General features: G+C 43.1%; 1 pseudogene; it reads left to right on the top strand.

The window, feature by feature from the left end:
• The first annotated feature begins 11854 nt into the window (after window positions 1–11854).
• Window positions 11855–13796, top strand: part of LOC115297726 — a 16224-nt pseudogene continuing 14282 nt past the window's right edge.

Genomic DNA, 13796 nt, shown 5'->3' with positions numbered 1-13796 from the left:
ATGCTCTTGGTTTCTGAAGGCCTTGCTGGGTTAATTCTGAGCGAATCAAGGCTGGCCCCAAGGCTTCCCATTTTTCCTCTTGTGCACCCAGACTCTGATTGGGAGAAAGATAAGAGGGGCGCCTGGGTGGCTGAGTCGATTAGGCGTCCGACTTTGGCTCAGGTCATGATCTCATGGTTCCTGGGTTCGGGCCCTGCAGTGGGCTCTGTGCTGACAGCTAGCTCAGAGCCTGGAGCCTGCTTCGGATTCTGTGTCTTCTTCTCTCTCTCTGACCCTCCCCTGCTCACCCTGTCTCTCTCATAAAAAGGAGAAAGATAAGAAAGTCTCCATGCTTGAGACATTTCATTGTCTCACTCCTCTAGATTCTCCTTTTTGTCAACCTTTTTCTCTGGAAAGGTAGGTAAGGATGTTTTGACATTAGCCTTACCTTTGCCATGCTTCTCCTAATGGAGTCTGTATTTTAATTTTCTGGTGAAGTCTTTTACATATACATATACATATATATATATATATATATATATGTCTTTTTAAAAACTTTTTTTAAATGTTTTTTATTTATTTTTGAGAGACAGAGAGAGACAGTGTGAGCAGGGGAGGGTCAGAGAGAGAGGGAGATACAGAATCTGAAGCAGGCTCCAGGCTCTGAGCTAGCTGTCAGCCCAGAGCCCGATGTGGGGCTCGAACACATGAACCATGAGATCTTGACCTGAGCCGAAGCCGGACACTTAACCGACGGAGCCACCCAGGCGCCTCTATATATATATTATTTTTTAAAACATTTATTTATTTTTGAGAGACAGAGGGGCAGAGAGAGAGGGAGACAAGAATCATAAGCAGGCTCCAAGGTCTGAGCTGTCAGCACAGAGCTGGTTGTGGGGGTTGAACCCACAAACCATCGTGGGACGCTTAACCAACAGAGCCATCCACGTGTCCCACTCGTGATGTCTTAAAGAGAAAGCTTCACTAATATAAGACAGGCAGGGCTGTTTGGCTCCATGAGTGTAAAGGTCCTTCTAAATCTAAGACTGCAGTGTAAATGGCTGGGAGTACTTTTATACATGCAAACGTGGACATGAGCTGAGAGACTCCTGGGGCCCTATGATGTGCCTGTTAAGTTAAACCTTAAGTTAGCCCTGAGAAAGGAGCCTACAAACCCACGTCTGGGTGGTTTCCCTGTTTAGTTTGGGGCCTGACAAGTCTGCACACACAGATAGCCTGTTTTGTGATCATAAAACAAGTCATGTGGGTGAAACTCAAACTACTTGCCTACGTTTTCCTGCCATTTTCAAGAGGCGCTGCTGTGTAGTGGAAATGTACTCCCCGCTGACGGTCTTCTACTTCGATTCTGAACAGAACTTTAATTTTTTTCAATGTTTATTCATTTTTTTGAGGGACAGAGAGACAGAGCATGAGCAGGGGAGGGGCAGAGAGAGAGGGAGACACAGCATCAGAAGCAGGCTCCAGGCTCTGAGCTGTCAGCACAGAGCCGGATGTGGGGCTCGAACCCATGAACTGCGAGATCAGGACCTGAGCCGAAGTCTGGTGCCTAACCGACTGAGCCGCCCAGGCACCCCTGAATAGAACTTTAAAATTGGAGGGAAAGTGTAAGCCTATAGAAACAAGTTATATTTCTAAATTGTTTGCCTTTTATTATTATTTAAAAAAATTTTTTTATAGTTTATTTATTTTTGAGACAGAGCATGAGTGAGGAAGGGGCAGAGAGAGAGAGGGAGTCACAGATCTGAAGCAGGCTCCAGGCTCTGAGCTAGCTGTCAGCACAGATCCCGACATGGGGCTCGAACCCGCGAACCGTGAGATCATGACCTGAGCCGAAGCTGGATGCCCAACCAACTGAGCCAACCAGGTGCCCCTCTTTGCCTTTTAAAGTTTATTTATTTTGAGGGAGACAGTGAGAGTGAGCAGGGGGGAGGGGCAGAGAAAAGGAGAGAGGATCCCAAGCAGACTCCACGCTATTAGCATAAAGCATAATGTGAGGCTCGATCACACAAACCGTGAAATCATTACCTGAGCTGAGATCAAGAGTTGGACGCTTAACCGACTGAGCCACCAGGTGCCCCTAAATTGTTTACCTTTTAAAAGATCTTCTGGAGGGAAAGAGAAGGTTGGTAGAGCAGGTTTTTAAAACCTTTGCAGCCAATACAGTTATTCTAACAGAAGAGGCTATACTTCTTTAAAAGGCTAAAGAGCAGGAAATATTAGGGATTAAGGATATTTAAGGCACTTTCATAATTTTGTCTTTTGTTAAAGACAGAAGACAAAAAGATAAAGACATAAAAATAGATTAAAATTTTATTTATTTGTTTATTTTAATTAGACTCACAACCTACGTGGGGTTTGAACTCATAACCCCAAGAGCTAGCCAGACACCCATGAAAATGGATTTTTAAAAGAAATCCCTTTTTTTCCCCTCTCATTTTAGTGTAGTTGTGTTTCCAAAGGCAGTGAAATCACTGTCTTTCTGCCTCTTGAACAAAAATAATAATAAACACCGTTATAAATTGGCTTGTGAATGTTAGTCATTGAAGAGTTCACAAAGTGCTTAAACCGTATTTCTCAATAGAGGTTAGAACTCCAGAATGGTATTACTCAAGCTGTGGCCCCTGGACAGCTGGTCTGCGAATTCTTTGCTACCAATTCACACAGCAGGACCAGGTGGTGGCCGGCAGTAGGTTGGAAACGTCAAAACTGGTCTTTTGCCACAGATAGTTTGGAAATGATTCTTCTAAATCAAGAGTTACAGGCTAGAAATGATCAAGGACCAGACACTTTTCTTCCCTGCAATGGAAATATTAGGTGTTGTTTGAAAGGAGGGATCTTTGCAAACGGGAAACCTAACTGATCATGTAGAAGAGTGTACCTTACAAGGAGTTAGGTTTGATATGTTTGCTCTGTTTAAACTATTCCTGGTGCTCTTTTTTTTTTTAAGATTTTATTTATAAGTAATCTCCATACCCAACACAGGGCTCCAACTCACAAATCTGCGATCGAGAGTTGCATGTTCCACCAACTGAGCCAGCCAGGTCACACCTAAATGATCTCTGGTGTTTTAATGTGACTTTTCTACCTCCCAGTCAACTTCTGTGCCCACCTTCTCTGGTAGAGCAACCTCTTCAGAGACTCCAAGACCTAATCGTATGGCTGGGTCCAAAGCAAACAAACCTACACTAGCAATTTCACTTTAAGACAATGACTTTCAACTGGGGGTGATTTTGTCCACCGGACATTTGGCCATGTCTGGAGGCATCCTCAGTTGTTACAGCTCAGGGCAGGGGACTGTGGGTAGCCGGATAAAATTGCTGCTCAACAGCATACCACGCACAGGACGGCCCTAATAACAAAGGATTTTCTACTCCAAAATGTCAAGAGTACCAAGACTGAAGAACCTTTCCATAAGATAAAGTCAGATTTTTAAAATGACCTTTAATGAGTGTTATGTTTTAGGTTACCTTTTACCTTCATAATATTTAGTAGGCCCTCATGCTCCCACAAGTTTTGGAGAAGAGTGGAATTAGTAAAATCAGCAGCTGAGGCCACATTGTTCATAACTTGCCTTAGCTCTAATTAGGTTTGTGATGTAGAAACTTAGAAATTCTAGGGACGCCTCGGGGGGCTCAGTTGGTTAAGCGTCCAACTTTGGCTTAGGTCATGATCTCGCGGTTGATGAGGTCAAGTCCCATGTCGGGCTCTGTGATGACAGCTTGGAGCCTGGAGTCTGCTTCTGATTCTTATCTCCCTCTCTCTGCCCCTCTCCCGCTCCTACTCTGTCTCTCTGTCTCTCAAAAATAAATAAACATTAAAGAAGAAAGAAATTTTGTTCTAATTCATACTCCCAGAATCATTACTAGGCTCTGGTCATTTTAGCACATTTTATTTTATTATTTCTTTTAAGTTTATTTATTTATTTTGAGATATAGAGAATGCACCTGTGCACATGAGCAGGGGATGGGCAGAGAGGAAGGGAGAGAGAGAGAATCTCAAGCAGGTTCCATGCTGTCAATGCAGACAAACTATGAGATCATGACCTGAGTTGAAGTCAAGAGTGGGTTGCTTAACCTACTGATAAGGTACCTTTTATTTACATTGTAAAGTAGCAAGCTCACTGGGAGAAAAATGGAACATGAAGCTTAATAATTAAATTATTCTTTCCATAATGTCTCAGATTGTTGCATTCCCAGTTGGCTGCTTCGAGTTTGTGTGTTGACTTTAGTACTAACTGGACCACTGAATTCTATCACTTTTAATGGAGATCATCCCTTTATTTGAACTATTGGATCATAAACTATCCACTGTTTTAGATTTATGTTCATAGTTGGTGGTCAATATATATAATTACACAGTGTCTTTGGGGGTATAATTAATGGGGTTGGTGACATTTTTATAAGTAAATTAATAGTTGGGTCCAACACAGACCATTAATGATTTATTTTATATCTGGCATCTTTCTGGCACATTCAATCCAAGTTCACAAAGAGATTATTTGTCTTACATTAGATACATTGCATGGACAGTAATGGAATTCTTACTGGTAATGGAATTTAAAAATGGCATCCATGGGAAGTTGTTTCTCTTGGGGGAAAGGGACAGGCCTTCACAGCAAGCATTGGAAAGGAATGCACATGAGGCTTGTGTCTGTAATAGACTAAGAAGAGACATAGAGCAATGTGACTTCTGGTTATTTGGTAGATAGATGCCATTTTGATGTAAATATTTTGGTGGTCAAGTACAGTTGGAATATTCCTTGAGAAAGCTACCGACCTAGTGGTTTGCAAAATATTGTGAAATTGAGTATTCTGTGGGTTCAGAATATACGATGGGTTTTTGTTGTTGTCGTTAATTGATGTTGTGATAAACCGCTTGGGGAAAAAAGCCACGTGTATGGCTGCCTGTGCTGATTCTGAGAGCAGTGGGAAGACTGGAGTGGCCTTTGGTCAACTGGATTCATTGGACTTGTAAGTTTTTCTTATGTGTCTCTTGTGCGTTGACAAGAGAAAACCTCTGTGAAGCCTACTGTAACGGGGGGGAGGGGCAAAGGGTCAGGGTGTGTGAGATCCTAGTGCATCTGTTTTGAGCATCACCACTGTACTTCCTGTCGTCGTTTGTCTCTTGTAGTTTGCCTTGTGCCTTCGTGTAGCTGTGCTGCCTTCCAATTCCAAAAAGGGGCACTTGATCCACTTGCTTATGATGGGCAATGGTTTCATCGAATTTTTTTTCACATTTCTGCGGCATATGACTATGCTCCTCAAACCTTTCATATAGTGGGGGAAAATTGAATTATTTTCTTCAGATAATGCTTCTGGAGGGAGAAATGCAAATTTGTTTTGTTTGGCAAGAGTAGTTTGGTTGGTTCTTAACATGCCCTAGTTTTAAAAGGTGATAGTAACTCACGCCATTGTGATCAGAGGATATGAAAATTTCATCACTAGAGGACTTCTAGCACCTGTTTTGACTCCAGGTCAAACCCCCAGTTCTTCATTGACCCCTCTGGTTTGAGGGAGCAATTCTTATACCCATCATTTGATTTTTGGGCCTTTGTTGGTAGCATATTAAAAATTGTGGGGTAGACTGGAGTGGCCTTTGGTCAACTGGATTCATAGCACTGGTTAGGGTGGGGACTGTGTACTTGGGTTCAGTAGGAACAAGCTTGGGGATTTTAAGGGAAGGCATCAACTTGAGATCTATGTCTTGGTGACATGTGATGCAGACGGACTGTCCATCCTGCAGACAGGGAAGGGGATGACCATGGGTTTTTTGGAAGCAGACAACCATGCCACACAGTGTCCCATCTCTCTCAGTCCCTGTGGAGCATCTACTACAAAGTAAAACAAAACGAAACAAAAGGAAACAAAACACGAAGCGAGTGGTACTACAGTGCCCCCCAGGGGTCTCCTTAGGCTCAATGAGCATTTTAGAAACATTCAAACTCATAAACTAGTACGCGTGGTAACAGCGTCATTTAGAAGGATATGGGGTGGGAAGCACGGCTCAGCAGCAGGGCAGAGCCACATGTCGCTCTTCTACCGGAGTCCCTGCAACTGTCCGTGTGTCCATGTGTCGTAGCTTCAGTGCCAGGAGACGGACCCACATCAGGCAAGTATGGAATCTGTCCTGGCCTAAAAGGCTCTCGTCTCATGGGAGCAAGTGTCTGGTATAACCACTCCATAGGCATATTTCCCAGGGTCCCCACAAAAGACATGTCTGTTCCAAGAGTCACTACGCTCAGGGAAGCCCAGAGCTGTGGCTTCCTCTCACACATTTATAGTTCTCCCAGTCCGGATGCAATTTACCAGTTAGGGGGCCGCTCTATCCTATGTAATGATTCCAGCAACACAGTTGATGCACTATTCTTTATTACGCTGCCAGAGGAGCCACAGCTAGAAAGTTAACGAAAAGTCAAATTCTTATATGGAAGGGGTAAAAGGTCCTGTTAATCCATTACCAAGCAGTATGCTGAGCAATTGCACAGTAGATACCCCACCTAGTTCCTATAAAATGTCGCCAGAGGAATTTCCTATTAAAATATAGCCACCACCAACTCATTTTCTTCCTTGAAGGGTATTCATTCTTTGTGCTTAGCGGCTTATGGTGAACACACTGTTGGCGAATTTTGCTGAGGAATGAGTAAGAGTTGGATAAATAGTCAAATGGTCCCGCCAAAATGTCATACATCCTTTGGTGCTACTTATAGGAGGCAGCTATCGGAGGACATACTACAGGACATTATTGAATGGACATTTGTGGGGATTTTATGAACCACACATTGATGGGAACCTATGTCCTCCTGGCGACCACAAACGCTAGGCTCTTGGTAACAATGCCTCTTATTGCTGCCATGCAGTACTACTCTTGCTCGCTTCTGTTGCTTCTGGAAGACCAATAAGTGGAGATAGCTGGCTATTTATGCAACACATATGCAAAATTATTCACGGAGTCCTTGCTCTATGTCAGGCCCTAGGGGTACCTCCAAAACAAGCAAAATCCCTGCCCTCAAGGAATTCGCAGAGTGTGATCAGGGGGACTAGCAATTGAGCGGCTACCACACAGGTCTGGGTGTGACGGCGGGGCGAGGGTGGGCTGGGGGCTCTGAGAGAGCTTGGGTAGAACACCTACCCCAATCCCAGAGCCTCTGAGAAGACTTTTTTTGTCTAAGCTGCCGTTATTGTGCTCCTCATCCAGTAAACTTCTGTCTTTGGGGTATACTTTATAAGCACGTTAAATAGTTTCTGACACTTCCTGCCTTTTCCAAACATGGTGGCTTTAGACATTAACAATGTTTAGATTACTTGTTTTACTCAGGGATGCACAAATACCATAAGCATTTCAGAATAGCATACTCTTCAGAAAATATACATTAGATGCTATGGTTTTCATATTCAAACACCACCACCACTATGGCCAAATAACTTCCCATTATCCTCATCCAGTGTGATAAGCTAGAACAAGGTATTGTCACTGTGATGAAGGAGCCCCATTGCATCTGGATTGGGTCTTGACTGGCCCTGTTAACTAGTTAATACCCCGGAAACCAGATAGATACGGAACAGATCCATTCAATCAAAGAATTAGAAAAATAGAAGGGACTTCAGAGATAGTCTAATCTAACTCTATCTTACAGAGAGATGAAATGACTCATCCTTAGTTCCCACACGGCTAGGTAGGGTCAGAAACCAGTTCCCGCCAGGCCAGGGCTGGTAATAAACACGCTGGGGCAGGCAGCAAAGACCATGCATGGGTAGCCTGAGTTTTCTTGGGTGCCCATCAGCCTAAAACCACAGACGAGGACAATGTGGTTCTGTGAGATCGTGGCTTACATTCTTGTAATGCTTACACAGGGAGAGGGCAAATCACGCGTTGAGAACGGGGGAGTTACTTTGATTTCTGTGCCTATATACCCACACATATCTGAACAACATGAACCACCATCAACACATACACACACACACATACATACAGGGCAAATAAATATCTCTATTGCTCATTTATTTAATATGTGTCATATATTTGATTTTTAATGCAAGCTAGAGGATTTTTTATTAAAGTTTTTTTTAAGTTTATTTATTTATTTTGAGAGAGACAGAGACAATGCAAGTGAGGGAGGGGCAGAGAGAGAGGGAGACAGAGACTCCCAAGTAGCCTCTGCATTGTCAGCACCGGCTTGCACTCATGGTACCGTGGGAATGTGATCCTGAGCAGAGACCAAGAGTGCGACATTTAACCAACTGAGCCACCCAGGCACCCCAAGTTTTTTTTTAATGTTTATTCATTTTTTGAGAGAGACAGACAGAGTGTGAGTGGGGGGAGGAGTAGAGAGAAAGCAGGACACAGAATCTGAAGCAGGCTCCAGGCTCTGAGCTGTCAGCACAGAGCCTGATGCGGGGCTCAAAGCCACAAACCGCGAGATCATGACCTAAGCCAAAGTCAGACACTTAACTGACTGAGCTACCCAGGCGCCCATCGTGTACTTGATTTTAATGTATTCATTTTGTTTGTAAAAAGTTTCATCATTAAAAAATATACATTATCTTGAAATCGCTTTTGCAAACCTCTCTGATTTTTGAAATATAAATTGGGCATGAGTTGGGAAGTTGATGAGGACAATCTTTATTTCTTTACTTCTTTACTTCTTTCTTTACTTATTTAAAGAGAGGGAGCAAGCAGGGGAGGGGCGGAGAGAGAGGGAGGGAGAATCCCAAGCAGTTAGAGTAGAGCCCAACTCAGAGATGGATCCCAGGAACCACGAGATCATGACCTGAGCTGAAATCAAGAGTCAGACACTTAACTGATTGAGTCACCCAGGTGCCCCAACATGAACAATCTTATGTGAAATACAAAGCACATATTTTAAATCAGTAGCACATGTTACATAATACTATGGTATTGAGTTAAAATGTATTTTGGGTATTTCTTGATTTAGTAGATTAAAACAATTAAAAAAATTTTTTAATGTTTATTTATTTTTGAGAGAGAGGGTGGGGGTCAGAGAGAGAGAGAAACACAAACTCCAAAGCAGGCTCCAGGCTCTGCACAGAGTCTGATGTGGGGCTTGAAGTCACAAACCATGAGATCATGACCTGAGCCAAAGTCAGATGCTTAACTGACTGAGCCACTCAGGTACCTCCCCTCCAAAAACATTTTTTTAAGTTTATTTAGGGGCACCTGGGTGTCTGACTTTGGCTCGGGTCATGATCTCACGGTTCATGAGTTCAAGCCCCACATTGAGCTCTCTGCTCTCAGCACAGAGCCTGCTTTGGATCCTCTGTCTCCCTCTCTGTCTGCCCCTCCCTCACTCACGCTCTTCCTCTCTCTCTCAAAAATAAATCAACATTAAAAAAATTAAAGTTTATTTCTTTATGTTGGGGGGGAGAGGGTGAGGAGGAGGGGGAGAGAGAGAGAGAACAAGCAGGGGAGAGACAGAGAAAAGGAGAGACAGAATCCCAAGCAAGCTCCACATTAGTACAGAGAACATCATGGGATTCGAACCCAAGAGCTGGGAGATCATGACCTGAGCTGAGATCAAGAGTCCATTGCCCAACTGACTGAGCCACCTAGGTGCCTTGATTTAGTGGGTTTTAATAAACTTCTGCAAAAGCTAATTTTATTTAAAGGTCTGTGACAATATATAATAGTTATTTGTAAAATAGATTAGCCACTTTATGATCTAAAAATATGTAGAAGCGGTTATCCTGGTTATTAATGAAATATTTATCAATTTTGTGGTTAAAATTAGTGCAAATCATCTTTGACTTTGTTAAATCAACCTGAGGCTAAATAGGAAATCGATTAAAACTAAATTTTTCTTTGGATTTATGTGAAGTCAGATTAAGACACCCTAGTGACAAGTTTATAATAGAAACAGCCTTATCCAGGTTCAAGAAAAAGTTTTTTTCTTTATTGTTCATTTTGTCTTCAGAAACCAATGTAATTTAACTATTTTCTGTACTTGGAGAATTTAAAATTGACCTAAGTTAAGTAACTGGGAATGCTGGAATGGCTAACTTTGAAATGGTTAAGGCAGTTTTAGAATGAATGAAATGAACTGAAGATTGATCCACTCATATGAATGAGTTCATAATCTGTGATAATTTAGAATTAGTTAACTTTTTCTCAGTGCAATTATTTTATGTAAAGTCTAATGAGAAATTCTATGAATAAGATATTAGTTAAGAAAACAAAGAAAGCTGTTAAATAGAGCTCTAAACAGAAACAGCTTCCATTGAACATCTTTTCACACCTTTCTGTCCCATGATGTTAGGACCAATTACTTCCTCAAATGAGACAGTTTCCGGGCAGAGAATCCCAAGCCAGGACAGTTAGATTCTGTGAAAGAAGACTGGCTACTGTTTGATGAGTGGATAATGCAGAACGCAGTAAGAGGCAAAACTAATAGCAGACAACACAAAAATCAGAAAAGACACAACCAGTCTGAAAGTTCTATTGTCACGCACTTTGCAACAACTCTTAGAAGGAAAATAGAAACTGACTTGATCTTTGGCTGCCGAGTTTCCAAGTGGACTATTTCCTCTTACAAAGGCACTTGTCAAAACTGCTCTCAAAAAAAGAAAATTGAGAGAGAAGATGAAGTTGGAAATGATTCTGACCATTAAAACAAGAGCAACCGAGACCTTTCTTAAGGAAACCTTCTGTTTTCTGGAACCGAGCTGGTCTTTATGTTAAAGTGGCTATGTCCCCAGTCTGTTTATATGATTCATTGTTGTCTAGGTTATGTGCTGATTTGCTATTTTTACTTTTTATATATAAAGAACTAAAAATAAGAGAGAATAAAGGAATAGATGGGCGGATATAATCTATAGAATATAGATCTAACTCCTGGTTTCTGTTGTCTCAACATTCCATTTTTAACATAAACCTTTAAGACATGTGCATATGTTTGTTTCAAAAATTATTTCTGCTTACACAAGAGCGTCAAATATTTATCTTTTAAAGATAGGAACTTGGTTCAGTTTTTGCTATGTATTGGTATAATTTTACATTTTTTGAAAATGTTGAGGCTGGGTTTATTTAAGATTGGCTGGGCTTACTGCCAGCTCTTGAGAAAACCTATAGATTTTTTAAGAGTCCCCATAACAATATATAACTGCTAACAGTAAATACACATTCCATCTGTTCGAAGACTCATGAACTTGATCTAACAATAGAAAAAAAAAACAAAAAACAGAAGTTGGGCCAAATCCTGCTTGCTGCCTTTTTTTTGCAAATAAAGTTTTATTGGAACACAGGCACACCCATTCCTTCCCACATTGTATATGCCAGCTTTTGTGCTACGGTGGCAAAGTTGAGTGGTTGTGAGAGACCTCTTTCATCTGCAAAGCCCCAAATAGTTACTATCTGGCACTTTACAGAGTGTGCCTAACCAGTGATCTAGAATGTTGATTGGCACAAGAGATCTGTTATACCTCATGTAGGATAAGTTGGCATCACTGGGATTAAACCTATCTGGTATACATGGACCAATCTGTGAGCATCACTAAGATTTTTTTTAAATTTTTTAATGTCTTTTATTTTTACTTTTTGAGAGATAGAGAGAAACAGTGCGAGCAGGGGAGGGTCAGAGAGAGAGGGAGACACAGAATCTGAAGCAGGCTCCAGGCTCTGAGCTAGCTATCAGCACAGAGCCTGATGCGGGGCTTGAACCCATGAGCCGTGAGATCATGACTTGAGCCAAGGCCAGACGCTTAACCGACTGAGCCACCCAGGCGCCCTGAGCATCACTAAGATTTAAACATATCTAATATGTATGAGGGTCAGGGAGGGACACAGCGGATCCATATGAAGTTTTTTGGGGGAAGTCTCTGGAAATATCTGACCAGAAGAAAAGATGGTCACCTGGCTCAGCTCCAAGGAGATATGCCTGAGCCTGCAGCGTGAGAGCTACAGGCAGAAACTAAAGGAGCATGCTCTTAAATCATGGTGAGATGCTGGGAGCGCAGACTGCACTGTTTTGAACACCTGCCAAAAGCATGAGGCAGAGCAGGAGGGTGGGGGCACTGGCTGCCCTGCATTTCGCAACTCTGCACATCCTCGGTCTTCTGTGTACCCTTAGTGCAGCGAAGGCAAGAAGGGTTAAATCCAACCGGATGGGCCCTCCTGGTGAGCACTGCAGGCACAGGATTTCAGCTTTTCCAAGCCCCTACAGACTCAGCAGCAGACATCAGAGCGCTTGTCTGAGGGCACTTTCGGCTTTAGGAACGGGCATTTAAGCTAGCTGAAGGTAATGGTTCTCAGTGTGTGGTTCCAGAACCCACCAGCATCCGTGTCATCCCACGGGCTTTCTGGTGCAACCTAATATTTGAGAGTTTTAAAAGGATTTGTTTCAAGATTCAAATGAGGGATTTTATGAACATCCTAGGGGAGGAAATCAGATCACCTGGAATTAGCAAGTAAGGACGGAGACTGCTCCAGGTCTCCCATGGTCCTGTCCATGCTCCATGACTGCTTCTCTCTGCCAGCCTGAGGTTCCCCAGCCACTTGTAGAGAGTTAGCTTTCTTCTGCCCATTCCTCGAGCTCTAAATGGCTGCCCCATCCCTGACCTGAGCACTGCTCTGTCCTTCCGGTAAAATTCTCCAAAGGAAAACACCTCCATTTCTGCCCAACAAAAGCTGGGTTCTGTGGGGTCACGTGGTACCTTGGGTCAGGCAGCAGAGGGCTCTGCTCTACAGGTTAGGATGGGGGGAGAAGGGGTGTTGTTTGGAAGCTGGGACTGGGTGATAGTATGACCTTCTGAGAGGGGGCCCTGGAGAGAGCAGATATACTGCCCCATGTGTCTCCTCTTTAAAAAAAATTTTAATGTTTTATTCATTTCCTGAGAGAGAGAAAGACAGAGTGTGAGCAGGGGAGGGGCAGAGAGAGAGGAGGAACAGAATCCAAAGCAGGCTCCAGGCTCTGAGCTCAGATGCCCTAGTCAAACTTACTGACTGTGAGATCATGACCCGAGCCAAAGTCGGATGCTTAACCAGCTGAGCCACCCAGGTGCTCCCCATCCCCGTGTCTCCTAGATCAAGAAAATCAAGGCAGACAGGAAATTTTACTGGAGGAGGCATTGTATACCTCCAGGAGTTCCCAAATCAATGGGGAGAAATCTGCAGGTGGCTGGATGGTTTTTCCATCAGGAGAACAAAAGTCAATTCACTTATACGTACTCAGAAGAACCGAATTTGAAAACAGGTGTTGGTACAACAACTTGTACGCACATGCAAAGGATCATAGCAGCTCTATTCACCAAAATGTCCATCAACTGATGAATGGATAAGCAATATGTGCCATGTGCAGGCAGTGGGATATTCTTCACCCATCAAAAGGAATGAGGCACTCACACACTCTACAACATGGATGCGTCTTGGAAACATTATGCTAGGTGAGAGAAGCCAGTCACAGAGCACGTCATAGTATATAATTCCATTTGCATAAAATGTCCAGAATAGACAAATTCATATAAGACAAAAAACAAACAAACTCCAAAGACAAAAACAACGGCGGTTGCCAGGGGCTGGGCGGGGAGGAGGGAATGCAGGTTTCCCTTTGAGGTGGAGGGGAAAGTTCTGGAACTAGATAGTGGTGACAGTTGCACAGCACTGTGAATGCATTTAATACCAATGAGTTGTCCTTAAAATGGCAGGTTTTATGCGTTCTTCACCACAATTTTTTTTTAAAACGTCTATTTACTGGTTCTGCGGTTTCCGGAGGTGTTGGCGGCGGAGGGCGGGCGGGGCGTCGGGGCTGCCGGGACGGGCCGCGAGCCTGGCTGCGGGCGGAGGGCGGC

The sequence above is a fragment of the Suricata suricatta genome, chromosome 8 (assembly GCF_006229205.1).
Source record: "Suricata suricatta isolate VVHF042 chromosome 8, meerkat_22Aug2017_6uvM2_HiC, whole genome shotgun sequence".
Taxonomy (NCBI): Eukaryota; Metazoa; Chordata; class Mammalia; order Carnivora; family Herpestidae; genus Suricata; species Suricata suricatta.
The sequence above is the reverse complement of the archived record's forward strand: the minus strand, read 5'-3'. Positions and strand labels throughout refer to the sequence as shown.